Below are 12,127 nucleotides of genomic sequence, written 5' to 3' on the forward strand. Positions count from 1 at the left end.
GCTCTAATGAGCTGAATCACAGAGTAGGAAATGTATTTACTGAGCCTTCAGACAACAGAAAGCCGGGCTAGTGGGTACCTTCAGTGATAGCTGCACAACTCAAAGTAATCTGACAGGTAGGAGTGAGGGTTTGGCAAAAGCAGAATTAAATTCTGTAGGGACAACCACAAGATCTCTTAGGACAAATCTGTGATGTGGGAATGTGAATAGTAGCGGTTTCTTGGCCAATTGCCCCGGTGGTGGCTTCAAACCTTTTGTAATCCTTCTGCTTTGAGAACTGAAGTGATTTTCTACCTGTGTCCCTCCAGCCTGTTTTTGTTTGTTTATTTAGGAGTAAAGTCTAACACCTCCCATGAATCCCCCTAGGATCCTTGAATCCGTGGGTTGCATGAAGCCGTTCAGTTAGAGGCAGTCAGTGACACTTCCTTACTTATTATTAATTTGTTACAGGCAAAACTCCATCTCTGTTTTTATGATGTTTGTGGAATTGAGGATGTTCCCTTTTCCCCTTCACTGCCCCCCAAAAGCTCACTTCAGCAGTATGAAGTGAGCCATGCTTGGAGTGTTATTAAGTAATATTCCTTATTACAGAAAGCACAGGGCTCCCTTTAATGAGAGCTTTAGTGCTCCCAGCTCGTCACTGTCTGGGGAGCCCCTTTCCTCTGTCCGTAATGAGCACCTCCTCATTTGCACTGTCCCTGGATTTATGGAGGGACAGGAGAAAAAACCTTCAATTTATTATGTCTTAAATGAACTGCTCCCAAAGCAAAACCAAAGAGAGCAGTAAACTGGTGCCTCTGCATTATATAGTTGGATTTTTATGGAGCTGTATCGTGATGTTCTGCCTCACCTAAGCAGGGTGAGCACAGGCTATAATTACCTCTTGTGAACCCCATTTTCTGATAACCTCCCTGGCCTCTCCCTCTTCAGGATGTTGAATCTGTCAGTTAGGGGATTTTATTTGTTCTCGCTGATGGAGCTGGATATGGTTAGAAGCAATAAAGCTCATTTGATATCTCATTTACCTGAAAAAATGGGGCTTGCTCCCTGAATTTGAAACAAAGAAAACATTCCAGTTTTGTGACTTTACTATACTTGAATTGTTTCTGTTAATTCTCTCTCCTTATGTTCATCCTCACCTTCTCCTGCTCCAGCTGCACTCAGTTCCCCTCTTTGGTAGAGAGTCCTGCATACCCTAAGAGTTAACTTGAAAGAAAACACATTTTTATTGATGAATCCCAGTTTTTAAAAAAAGGGCTTTAAGGTCAAAGCCTTCCTATGTAGAGGGAACAGGCAGGCAGTAACAGCCGTGTTCTGGGCTGAGATTAAATCCACGTCTCTTGTGCAAGATGAACTGACATAATGGTGTTACTCCTTGCTTTTCTGACTAATTCCTAGTACTACAATCTACTGGGAAAACGAATCCCTTAAGGTTCTGTTATCATTTAACTTCTTCACAGGAGTGTTTTGGATAAACATAACTGTGCCTTTGATGCGATCAATTTAAAATAAAGTTTGAGGTGTAAGAAGGTGGTTTCATGACGGTGGGTTTTGTTTGCTTGATTTGGTTTTCTTTTGACTTTGGCTCACCTTAGACTTCTTTGCATTCCAAAATGTGGAGCCACCTAAGCCCTATTTTTCAGCTGGATATCAGCAGTCCAGAGCTGTCTGTGTAACCTATGGCAAAAAGCAGAGATCAATAATAGATGGTCTGGTGCCTTCCTGCTTTTGCTGCATGTGAGTGTTTTCTCTGTAGTTCAAGGGTTATAGAAATTATAGTTGACAAATCTCAGCTACAAATAATATTTCTAACGTTTTGCATAAAGTCTTGAAACCTTGTTATTTATTTCCTTTCTTGCAAGAGTCAAATAAGAGGCTTTTACATACCAAGGGAAGGTTTTTTTAGACTTAAACTTCAGAATATTTTCAATATCTGCAACATTATCTTTTGAATAATAATTACCTCTTATATTAAATTATAAGACAGCAGGATTCAGGATTAGATCTCTGCATATTATTCTAGTGAAGGAAATTATGACAGGGGTCATTTTTTAGAATTATGTAGGAGGGTAAAAGGTCCCAGGCAGCATTAGAAGGGAAGGCGTTTATAATTAAATTGTAATTTAGGCCTATGATTTATAGTTTTCTCAATGAAAAATTTGGTGCTGTAGAGAGATCCTAGGAGGAACTTTAGTGAGATACAACTTAATGAAATAATAAAAAGAAAAATGATTCTGGAATAGCCTGTATTGCAGGGTGCCCGTCAGGATGCTGCTGGAGCTCGAGCGGCGCCCTTTCCATCTGAGCTCCCTTGCCAGGGCTCTTTTCCAGGCTCCTTTCTTGTTTAGGCTGAAATAAGGCATGGGAGCTCTCAGATCAAGGTGATTTTCACAAGAGATACCTTTTAGACTCATTTAGCTCATTAAAACTTAGGGAAGTGTTCTAAACCATGCAAGTTGTCAGTTCGGGACAAACTGCTGTTTGTTTTTGTTGTTGTTAGTCACGAGCTGCAAGAAAACCCCGAGCCTAGTTGTTTTTAATTTGTGAAGCCATTAGAGTGTGGATATGAAATTCCGCTCTGAAGTAGCACCCACTTACCTAGAAATAGCTCATTTCTACCTAATGTGCAGAGGAGTTTGGAGTTTCAGTACTATTCTGCAGAACAGATAGCTACTGGAATTTAAAAAAGAGTATTTTTGCAGGTATTTTTATTAATTAATGGGCTAAACTCCTACCGACCATGATGAAGAACTATTCTACTGGCGGGAAACCATTAATACAGAAAGGTTAAATGGTTTGCCAAAGGTAATTGAGGCAGTCAGTGACTGATCTGACACCAGGAGCCATCTCTGACCCGATCTCCTCTGGCAGTAAAACTCTGCTGGACTGGTTTGCACGGTGGCCAACAGCTCTGGCTTGGGTTAAACCACATTTAGGTTGGAAAGGACTAATTTGCATTAAAAATTACTTTAAGGAAGGGATGTAGGCTCAGACATTGTTTTAAAATACTATTTTCTTGTGCAAACTCAGCAGTTGTTACTACAAATGGTAGGAACAGTCTGGCTCAGGCTATAAAAATATCCTTTCTTTCTTTTTGTTTTTGGCTGTAGAAAGTCTACAGGTAAGTTTAGAGTGTGGATTTCAAGATTGTCTCCTGGACTTTACTATGCTCAGATTAAGGCCCTGTATTATTCTTCTGGTACTTAATTTTTTTGCAGTAACTTTGAATGTAAATAAGTATCCGATTGAAATAAATGTACTAATAAGCAGCGTCTGATATCAGTGAAATTGTTGGAATTGTATCTGGGCAAAGTTTTCTGTGTCACAGAACGATGGGAAGGAGGATGTGACTTCAAAATACCAGATATGGAACTTCCAAAGAAGGGAAGATCCTGAAGCAGCAAAATTCTCTTGCCTTCCCTCTGAGAGTTGCTGGGAAGCCAGGAGCTCCCTGCAGGTCCCGCAGGGTGGGAGGGGAAGCGCGGGCTCCCGAGGGGAAACCAGCCCTGAGACAGGGAGCACCTGCCTCGGCATTATTGATACTATCGGTATTTTAAACATTCACTTGAAAACTAGCCAGGTATCTGTTTATTTAACTTGTGCACAGAATCCTCCCAAGCATCCAAATTTAATGAAAAAAAAAAATAAAAATCAGCTTTTAAAAGGCTGTGTGTTCCTATAATGAATATTTAGGAATGTTTACAAATAATGTTATATATTGGGGGAAAAAAAATCATAATAACACAGATTGTTCTTTGGTTTCTGGGTAAATAACAGCTACTTTAGAATTTATCTAAATAAAGAAGTTGTGCCACAGGCCCTAGGATTTTCAGAGGGGTATTTCATTTTTTAATGCATCAAATTAAAAATAAAACCCAGGGTAGCCCTTTCTTTTCTGTTTTCCAAGCTAACCTGAACTAGAAAAGATTAAGACATACTTAAAAAAAGGATATTTCACCCTAAAGAAGAAAACGTTTTTCTGCTATTTGCAGAAAATGATTCTTTTTCCTGTAGTTTTGGGAGCGTCGCTTGCGGTAAGCGTTGATTATGGAAACATTTGTTTGCGCTCTCGGTTTTTAACCCCCGGCTGCCCTCGGTGGCGGTGCCGCGCTTGGCGCCTTTGTGTGGGGCGGGATGCGGGAGCGGCGCCTTTGTTCAAAGCGAGGAGGTGGCGGAGAAAACGGAGAGAGCGGCGCGGGCGCGGGGCCCGGGGACGGGAGCACTGCGGGACGGGGACACGCGGGACGGGGACACGCGGGACAGGGACACTGCCCGGGACAGGGACACTGCCCGGGACAGGGACAGTGCGGGACAGGGACACGCGGGACAGGGACATGCGGGACGGGGACAGTGCGGGACAGGGACAGTGCGGGACAGGGACAGTGCAGGACAGGGACACTGCGGGACGGGGACATGCGGGACAGGGACAGTGCCCGGGACAGGGACATGCGGGACGGGGACACTCGGGGTGCAGGGTCGTTCCCCGGCCCGGCCCGGGCCCCTCCGCCGGGAGCTGCCGCCCTCGCTGCGGCGCTTGTGGCTTCGCAGGCTCGTGTCCCGCTCGGCGGACGGGCAGGGATGGGTGGGATACTGGGAAGGGATGGGTGGGATACTGGGATGGGTGGGATACTGGGAAGGGATCCTGGCAGCGCGCTGCTCCCTGGCACAGTGCCCACAGCAGCCGGGGCTGCCCCTGGATCCCTGGCAGTGCCCAGGCCAGGCTGGCAGGGCTGGAGCAGCTGGGGCAGTGGGAGGTGTCCCTGCCGGGGCAGGGCTGGCACCGGGTGGGCTTTGAGGCCGTCCCAGCCGAACCTGTGAGTGAATGCTGAATGCTGACCCCTTGGCCGTGGCCGCCCGCCGAGGCCGTCGCGGTGCCGCTCTGGCCGCGGTCTCGCGGCCCGGCGCTGCGGGGCCGTGCGGGGCCGGGCGGGGCCGTGCGGGGCCGGGCGGGGCCGTGCGGGGCCGTGCGGGGCCGGGCGGGGCCGGGCGGGGCCGGGCGGGGCCGGGCGGGGCCGGGCGGGGCCGTGCGGGGCCGGGCGGGGCCGGGCGGGGCCGACAGAGCCGGCAGCCTGGTACATGCCGGGAAGCGCTGCGCTTCGCGGGAAACATCACGTGTAAGGTGGCTTACACTGGATACCCGAAATTAATAGACATATTTGACCTTAATCTGTCTTCCTGGACAAGTTTAATTATAGCAATTTCTTAACTTCAGCTCAAGATCTTGTTTCAGAAGTGTTAGTGTTCTTTCAACGTGTGGGGTTTTGTATTTAATATCGCCGTGTTTTCTAAGGAGAGGCAAAACCTGCAAAAATTGACTGGACGGGAATCACCCAGGACTTTAGAGATGCCCGTGATTAATTTCTCTTTCTAAATAAATTAACGTTTCTGAGATGAGATTGAATTGGGGGCACGGAAGAAGAAATTAGAAATACGGTTTCAGAGCAAAATTTGAAAGGGAATTTATTTTGGGATGATTTTACTCCCTTTGCGCTCACAGCCTGTCCTGACAGGAATCTTTCAATGTAAACCATTTGGCATGAGCTGATGATTAAAACCTGATGATGTACATGTTGATTTACACCAACTGGAGTCATAGCATTTGTTTTAGCCTTTATTTTTTTGTCTTATATATAACCTAAACAAAGATGTAAGGGTTGGACTATCTCTGTGTATCTGAAATATAAATATTTGAACATGCAGAATGTGCTACCACGCAGCCGTGTGTGGGGAGCAGGCGTACCTCCTGTGCCAGCTGGGGGGTCCCCAGGCTGCTCCTCCGACCTGCCTGCAGCATCCTGGGGGTTTTAGCTGCCCCCCACAAACTTGTACACAGCTAACGACTGCTAGGATCAGTCATTGGAGTCAACTCTGGATTTTCTTAGCTGCTGTATAAAAATGCGTTTCTGATTTTCTAGAAGTTTTAAAAAAGAGCTGTTTTATCTCTTGCAGAATAGGTATGATTTTACTATGTTTTACTCTTTCTGCGTTTCCAAGAAAAAGCTGAAAATGCAAAATTTTTGGCATGAGTAGCAATTTTGCATCTCTATTTTCATAAATTTGACACCTTTTATATGAAATAATTTCAAGTTTTCTATTAAAATGGAAAGAAACAATCAGTGCCTTAGATTGAAGCCTCTAAGAAAGCAGTTCTGAGCCATGCTGATGGTGTAGAAAAGCTACGGGGTTATATAAATAAAAAATTAAACTGTTTTCCTCTTTCTTTGCATGGGGCTGGGTTGTGAGTGGGATTCTAACAGAGCAGACGGACTCATTGCTTGAGTGCACTTACTTTAGTTCCACATCTTCCCCAACTCCAGGAACTTGAACTTGTCATTATCAGCCCCAGAAGGTCAGTGCATTACCCAGGGTAGCGGCGCTTTCATCTGCCCTTTCTGAGGAGGGAAAAACCAGCTTTTAATCTTGCCTTTTATAAAACACTCTGTGTACTGGATACATCCTAACTTGTCATTTCCTCGTGTGTGTTTTAGTGCTGGGGAGATCTGGAGATGCTCTGTGATGCCACACAGATACACACGTCCACAAAAGGCCTAATCTGAAGTGAATCTTCTATAAATAATAAACAACAAATAGGCTCCTTTCAGTTATATTAGCCCCAAAATAGGTCATGTACATTTGTTTTAAATGCAAACTTAACAATAAAGTAAATTCCCTAGGTGGAGAATTTGATGTGTTTGTGCAAATTTTCTGGACATAGTACAAAAAAAAGCCAGCACCTATATTTTACCATTTAAAATATTTATACATTGTCTCTTAAAGTCCTGTGTTTGAAATACTGTTTATAATAAACTCCCTAGGAGAGAACTAATAGTCACAGGTAAACACTTGCTGTTTGTTACTTAAACATAAAGTAATCTTCAACTTTTTAAAGAGAAACTTAGTGTTTCCCATTGCTTCCAGAAAAGTTGTTGCCTTTGTCAGCTTCTTGCCCCCAAATATTCTGATTTTTCACCCGGTGGTCCACATGGTCTTGCAGTTCCATGGGCTTCTCAGGGAAGGTGATGGAGAGCAAGCCTTGTGTCACCAGGCTTTGTCCCTCTGGACCTCCACTGGAAATTATTAATGATTTTCACATAAAAGAAAGGCTGCCTAGGCCATTCTGTTAGTGCTCCCTCAAATAGAAATCCTCATATGCTAAATTCTGTGGTAACTGATAAAAGAAGGAGTATCTGAGGAATGGGTGATTTATTGTGGTTGGAATTAAAATGGCTATGACACTATTGTAGTTTTCATACTATTCCTGCCTGCTACAGCTGTGTTTGGCTTTTAATTGGCATCTGTAAGTGCTTCTGTAATACCAATAATATATCTAGGATGTCTCACAGAACCAGACAAAGGCGAGGTGCTGCAAACTGCAGTGCCACATTTTCCAGCTGGCTGTTCTGCGGAGCGAGGTGGGATCTGGAGTTGTGGCATCAGCCTTTGTAGCACACATAATTTCTCTGTCCCTGTTCGCGTTCATCCCGAGATGCATTGTAAAGGTGTAAATCCATCACCAGATAATTTTCAGTTCCATTATTTACCAAAATGAATAGTTAAGCAAGTCATTGTTATTAGTGGGATGCTATTGTTGTTTCTCAGAGATAGGGCCTGCCAAGGGCTTGAGTGATGTGCACTTGAGTGTTCTTTCAAGATCCTTGTACCTGTTTCATTTGGGAGGAGTTTCACTCATGTAAAATCAAACAGAAACAATTTTAGTAGCCTCTGAAAAGAGAAGAAGGGAAAATGGATATTAATGAACTATTTAATATTCTGCTATGGCAGAGATGCAGTGATTTTGCTGTTGACACTTTTGCATGGAATTAAAGAGATCTGGTGGTTGTTTTACTCGTCTGTCTTTGTTCCTGAAAGACTTTTCAGTGTCATCAGATTTGGTTTTGTAACCTGAGAGAGATTTTACAGACGTGCAGACAAGGAAAAAAAAGCGCTTCTTTTTCATGAAATTCATTGGTATTCAAAACATGGTCCTTTGATGAATTAGAAATTTTGGCTAAAGCTTTAATGAGATTTTTATTTCCCGAACTTACGTTGGAAAACGTGTGAGCTGAACAATTCACAATTCTGAATAAGAGTGGGCTTGGTTTTTCTGTTCAAGAATATTTCTGGCTTGTTGTTTATTGCTCAATACTGTATTGATCGGTGAGTTGAGAAGTTCATGATGAAGTGGAACAGTTTAGAGCTATGGATCTTTCCTTTGTGCTGTCTAAGGGCTGGTGGGTGCAGGAGAGCCTGTGGCAGCCGTGCCAGGGAGAGTGAGCAGTGGCTGTCCCTGCTGTGCCCCATCCCTGCTGTGCCCCATCCCTGGGACCCAGGGCTGTCCCTGCTGTGCCCCATCCCTGCTGTGCCCCATCCCTGCTGTGCCCCATCCCTGGGACCCAGGGCTGTCCCCGCTGTGCCCCATCCCTGGTGGCCACCGAGGGGCTGGAGGTGGCCCAAGTCTCCCGGCTGTGAGCCCGGGCTCTGCCCTGGGGCTGCCTCGCTGTTGTGCCCCCTGAGCTGGGCACAGCCTGGCACGCGTGCTCGCTGCCTGCTCGTGCAGCTGGGGACCCGCTGTGCTTCGTCGTGCTCGGTGGAATCTTGCACGTGTGGGTGGCTGCTGGGGACGAGTCACTGGGGAGCTTGCAGAAACTGTCACTGAGTGCTCTTAGATTCTGTAGCGTTCCTTGTGTTCCCTCGCCGTGCTACGCACAAAAACTCTCCTGACTCCAGAACACTTGAGTGCTCTGACTTGCCACATTTTGAAACTCACGTGTGTTCCATCATGTTAAAAGTATTAGGAATATTCAGGCGATCATTGTACCTTGTCTTTTAATTGACTTTAAATCAAAATTTTTTTCCTAGTGCTTACAGAAATGTTTTGGTGTTGACTGAAAAGAACGATGTTTTGGAAGATTTTTTGTTAGTCATGTGACAAGACAAAATTCTGTTTGTTCATATTCAACCCCAGCTAAATGTGTGCTTTCCATTTCTTTATGCCAGCTACTTTCTGGATTTATCCTGAACAAGAAGAGGAATTACTGAATTAACGCCCAGGCAGTGAGTGTCCTGTGTTAGTTGCTATAGTCCAGAAGTCCTTCATAAATGGTGAGTAAACCTCCAGCTTGGGATTTCCACGCTGAGTTTTAGCTTTGTTTCAGTGAGTTTTAGATGAAAGCTGTCTGATTTTCAGCTCTCGGTCTGGAGAGTTGTGAATTGTGGCCACAGTGTGAGTTGAAGTCTTTGCATGTAGATTATGGAATTCTGTATTTTCAGAACTTATCTCTTATGTTTGAGCATTGAAGGCCTGTTCCAGAAATGAAAAATGTAGCAATAATTTGATCTTTATAATTTTATCTGGGCAGCTGCAGCAGTCAGTGATGTCTGTGTGAATGGCTCCAGACTATGGAGGTCTGACCAAGTGGTTTTGGGAAGAGAAGGTTTGGTCCACACTCTCACACTGTCCTGGGAGAGGGATTTCTGAAAATGTGATATAAATGCAAATCTGTGTTTAAAAGTACTGAAAGGCCTATGTGCTAATGCCAGTTCCTTGCTATGGGATGTCTGGGGCAAGTTTGCTGATGATGTAGTTGGTGTAATTTTATTTTGATGTATTCAAATACAAGATGCAGCATTATTTGAGAGCACGAGATCTTTCTCTTCATTATCCGGTGCTAAGTGCTGCTGTGCTTCTCTGTTGTCAGTGTTATGATAGTCTACTTGCGTGCTCACTTTTGGCCAAAATACCCTGAATTGAAGGGGGCTGGGAAAGAAGAAGGTGCTTGTAGGCAGGTTTGTGGGATCACTGCAGTAAGTTTTAAATGATGTATGAAATGAAAAATTCCTGTCTGATGCACAGGGCGAGCAGAGCCATTGATGTCTGTGAAATCGCTGCTGCAGAGGCTATTGCAGAGACTCACAGGGTGGTTTGGGTTGGGAGGAACCTCCAAAAATCATCTCCTTCCACCCCCTGCCATGGGAACACCTTCCCCTAGACCAGGTTGTTCAAGTTTTTCTAATAGTATTTCAGAAATGCCAACTTTTAATTTTTTTATACAACTCTTCTGCTTTTGAAAGGCAGAAGTCTTTCACAGCAACAAAATTCATTAGAAAAATCTTTCAAGATGGTGCATCAATAAATATCCTAAGGCAGTTTTCTGGGTTTGTGTGGTTTCTGAGCCTGAGCAGCACTACTTTAGAGAATGCCATGTGGGTGTGAGGTTGCTTTGAACTGTCCTAAAGTGAGAATTTTAAAAGGTGAAGGATGGGATTCAAGATCAGGAGCCCAGTGGTTTGTTAGAGAGGTAGAGTGGCTTTAGGAGCTGGAGTGGATTAGGAGCAGGAGCTCCAGAGCAGCAGTGAGACAGAACATTCTGTAGGGAAAAGCAAGGTGGTTTCAGTTCTACATCTGTGCCAGTCTTCAAATGGAGTTTTGAGAGTCTAAGGAATGTGTGCACAGGTAACTGTGTACATTTTTGCATTTTAGTTTTATAGAAGTGCCCTTTCAGCACCCTTTCTGTGTGGGCTTTGCATATTTAAGTCTCTTATCTGAGAATTTTGTTGTATTTTTAAATTGCTGGTGGTCAGGATTTTTTACATTATTATTGAAAACAATAGTGGAAGAGAAATAGTTTTTATATTGTGCCATCAGGTCCTTTAGAACGGGAAAAACAATGTCTGAAGAAATTGAAAATGCTTTCATAAAGCCTGATATGGTGTTTTTTTCTTTTTTGTGGGTTTTATTTTTTTGGTGTTTGCAGAGGTGTTTCGTGGTTAGTTCTTCTGAGGAAACAGCTCCTCGTTCCAGGCCATGGGCAGCTTCTGGCCTTGGAGCTGAACATGAAGGTATATACCTTTTGTATGTGGTATTACAAATGTAAATTAGACTTTGCTTTACTTGAAATGGAGGGGTTTGGCATGCATATACCATGGAAAAAAGGAAATAAGGAGTTATGTGATATTTGCAGGGCAATTATGTAATAGACCATGATAAAATAAGAAGCAATAGCATGAATAAACCAGATAGTTGTTTTTTTTTTTTACTGAAATTGTTTGACACAGTAAAGGACTCTGCTTGATTACTGCAAAGTGTTTCATACTGAATCTGAACAGGTTTTTACTGAATTTGGGTGTGGATCTTAGTCTCTGAAAAATATACCCACGAAAAAGTGCTGCAAGCTGTTCTTGAGTGCTGCAGAGCAACTGGTGCTGCCAGCCCATGGAAAATGCTTTTTGCAGCAGATTGTTTGTAAGAAGTGTCGGGCAAGAAGTTTGTGTGCCTAAAGTGAATTTATCAGGCTGTCTGGAAGTTACTTGTTCTTCAAAGATCAACCTTCTTTTATACATATTCTTTGTAACTCTTCTGTATAAGTCACCTGTGGTTTACTGGAACTGGGCTGAAGAACCAGTGCTGGGAGATGCTGTTGATGGAGCAGGAGTTTGGGATGTTAAGTAGGAAGAACTGGATGACTTTGACGAGTGATGAAAAGAAGGTGAAGCTGAATAGATGCAGTAGGAGTGGCTTTCCTGCTGGCTGGAAGGGCAGCGTTTGCTCAGGAGCAGGGCCAGGAGCTGCCTGTGCCACCGACACGATGTGAAGGAATCAAGTGCCACTCTCACACACGCCAAGGAAAAAGTAATTCCAGGGAGGTTTGCAAAATACTGCTGCTGTGGTAGCAGCAGTTGGCAGGAGCTCATCTATTTACAGAGGAAAAATGTGAAATCAGGACTGTCTCTTAGTCGGGAAACAGTGCAGGGGGATCTCTGGATCTCACCATTACTCAGGGCTGGAACAATTAACACTGAGTCAGGACTTTGGTTTCCTTTAACAAGGAAAGCACGATGGGTCATTTCTCCTGACGATGCTCCTGAATGCATTTGAGATAAATGATTTGGAAATCTGACAAATTGGAAGAATAACAAGAAGTGTGAGATTACCTTTTTTTTTCCCAACTGAAATGTGTTAGAACCTCTATGACACTGGTAGCAGGTGAAAGAGGAAAACAGTTCTTGAACTCTTTGCTAAATTGATATACTAATCAGAGTGCCTTTTCCAGAAAAGAAAGAAGAGCCCCGTTTTGCCTGGACTCTATCTTTGCTGTTTTCCTTTTTCAGAAATAGAAGATTAGGAGGC

This window comes from Lonchura striata, chromosome 13 (assembly GCF_046129695.1).
Source record: "Lonchura striata isolate bLonStr1 chromosome 13, bLonStr1.mat, whole genome shotgun sequence".
Classification (NCBI taxonomy): domain Eukaryota; kingdom Metazoa; phylum Chordata; class Aves; order Passeriformes; family Estrildidae; genus Lonchura; species Lonchura striata.